We start from the raw sequence: 2,985 nt of genomic DNA, 5'->3' as shown, positions 1-2,985 counted from the left end.
TTTCTATTCTTAGAGAAACACACATCGATAGAACAGAATCAAGGGCCCAGAAATAAACCTTACATTTATGGCCAATCACCTTTTGAGAGGGTGCCAAGACAATCAATGGGGAAAACACCAGTCTTTTCAACACATGGTGCTGAGACAACTGTACATCCACATGCAGAAGAATGAATCTGGACCCCAGCCTCACACCATCCTGAAATTTCACTCCAAACGGATCACAGGCCTACATATAAGAGCAAGAATTGTAAAACGCTTAGAAGAAAACGTAGGAGTAACGCTTCATGGCCTCGGATTAAGCAATGATTTCTTAGATACGACACTAAAAGTACAAATCTCAAAAGAAAATAGATAAATTGGACTTCTTTAAAGTTAAAAAGTTTGTGTCATAGAACACACTCAAAGAGGTGAAAAGACAGTCTAACCACTGTGAGAAAGTATTTGCAAATCGCAGATCTGATGATACCTGTATCAGAAATAGCTGTTACAACGCAATAACCAAAAAAGAATCACTGTGAAACTATCACAAAGGGAAGAAGATTCAGTAAAGCAGCATACAAAGAGACCATGGACCTCACAAATAAAACAGCAGCTAGCTAGAAGCCACCAATATCAGTAATGGAAGGGGCTGTTACTGCAGGCATTGAAATGATAAGGGAATATTTTCCCACAACTTTATGGCCATAAATTGAACAACTCAAGTGAAATGGACAATTTCTGTGAAAGGTACAAAATACCTAAACTCCCTCAAAAAGAAACCAATAGCCTAAACAGTCCCATAAGTATTACAGAGCTTATATTCATAGTTTAAAACCCTCAGAAGAGAAATTTTGAGGCCCAGTTGGTTTTACTGGCCATCACATGGGTGGAACTCAAATGCATTGTGCTAAGTACAGGACTGTATATATGACATTCTGGGAAAGACAAACGATGTGGATAGAAATCTAGATTCGTGGGCGCCTGGGTGGCTCAGTTGGTTAAGCGACTGCCTTCGGCTCAGGTCATGGTCCTGGAGTCCCGGGATCGAGTCCCGCATCGGGCTCCCTGCTCAGCGGGGAGTCTGCTTCTCCCTCTCCCGCTCCCCCCTCTTGTGCTCTCTCTCTCTCTCATTCTCTCTCTCAAATAAATAAATAAAATCTTTAAAAAAAAAAAAAAGAAATCTAGATTCGTTATTTCAAGGGATTATGGGCAGAAGGACTCTAAAGGGGCTCAAAGGAACTGGGAAGGCAGTGGAACTCTTCTATAGCTTGACTGTGGTGGTCACATGACTGCAAGCACTTGTCAAAACTTGCATGATTGGATAAATTTTACTGTATATAAGTGATACCCTAATAAGAAAGGTTTTGATCAGGTGGATGGCAGATATGTAAGTAGTAACTGACCTAACAGAATTGAGCAGGCCACTGAGAAAGTGGAAAACATCCTGAATCCTCAACAAGAACCGGTGTGTCTAGATATGGCTGTGGGAGGGAATGGTAAACCCAGGAATGCTGGGCAGAAACTGAGAAGCGGTCATATCCCTAAGTCTTCCCCCGACTCCATACCTCGGGGCTAATGGACCTCACTGACTCTTGCAGAAATCTGGAGTTCTGTTTTCTTTGAGAGTAACACAGGCAATCCATAATTGAGGGCCCTGGATGCCAAAATTAGGTTAGGAGACGGTATATATACTTAATGCACAATGTTCAGACACAACAACCTTCTACCTGAGCGTCCAGAACCTGCAGTAAGATCCCTGCTCTTCAGGAAGGGGTTTGGGGTCATCTGGATGCCTAGAGGGATGTCCTGAAGGTGGGGACGTCAGTAGCTCCTCATGATTCACCCAGCACAGCAACACCCCAGAGCTTCCAATCACTTTTCATTCTAGCGGTCATAATTTCAAAGGCAAGACAAAGGAATAGCAGACATCGAAGGAAAGCCTCTAACACGGAAATTAAACACCAAATCAATCAAGTGAAAATAGCAGTTTGGAAGAAATTAACTCAGCTGGGAGAAGTTCCTTCAGGTTGAGACAAGGATGATGAATACGTTCCATTTTGTTCCTCCACTACACAACACAAGCCACACATCAGAAGACTGTGAAGGGTAGGTACTAGGTAAGGGCCACAGGACTTGAAGAACAACCCAATAGGGAGTTCGCCGGGCTTTTCTCTCCTCCCATGTGTCCAGCTTGGGTGTGGAAGCTGAAACACCAACACACACACACACACACACACACTCACGTGCACGCACATGTGCACGCAATAGCCCCAACTAAAGCCACAGAAATGGGTGGCCCAACATGATGGAAACCTAACCACGCTGCTTATTCTTAAGGCAAACATGAGAAAATCTGCACCCTTCTGTCCCCCACCAGGCACTGCAGAAGCTGAGTGCATCCGTGGAAGGCCAACTTTCAGCCCCTTTCCTCACAGTAAGGTGGTCCCTGTGCAGCCAAGGTATCTCAACCTCAGCATTACTGACATTTGGGTCTGGAAAATTCTTTGTTCTTGGAAAGCGTCCTGTGCATTATAGGATGTTTAGCAGCATCCCTGAACAACCCACTAGATGCCAGTATCACAGGCCCCCAGTTTTGATCATCAACAGTGTATCTAGACAGGACCAAGTGTCCCCTGGGAATGTAACTCCTGGTTGAGAATCCATGCTGTCTCCCACACCCCTCCTGCAGGAAGGACCCTTAGGAAGCTGGACATATGGTGAGGCCCTCCTGTCTCCCCATCTGCAGTATGAGGCAGCACTCCTCCCCATCACAAGTCTACATGGACGAGACCAAGGTGGAGTCCTGTTATCTGGGAAACATGCAAACGGACAGACCAGAATAGCCCTGCTGTGGGAACCACACCCCACCCAGATAAGCCAGGATGTGTATTCTGAGAGGCCACCAAGAGCGGGCTGTCAAGGAGGGAAGAGCAGCCAGAGGGGGCCCCCGGGGAGGGAAGGGGGCCCAGAGGGAGCTGTAGAGGAGGGAAGGGGGCCCAGAGC

This window comes from Phoca vitulina, unplaced genomic scaffold (assembly GCF_004348235.1).
Source record: "Phoca vitulina isolate PV1807 unplaced genomic scaffold, GSC_HSeal_1.0 scaffold106, whole genome shotgun sequence".
Classification (NCBI taxonomy): domain Eukaryota; kingdom Metazoa; phylum Chordata; class Mammalia; order Carnivora; family Phocidae; genus Phoca; species Phoca vitulina.
The sequence above is the reverse complement of the archived record's forward strand: the minus strand, read 5'-3'. Positions refer to the sequence as shown.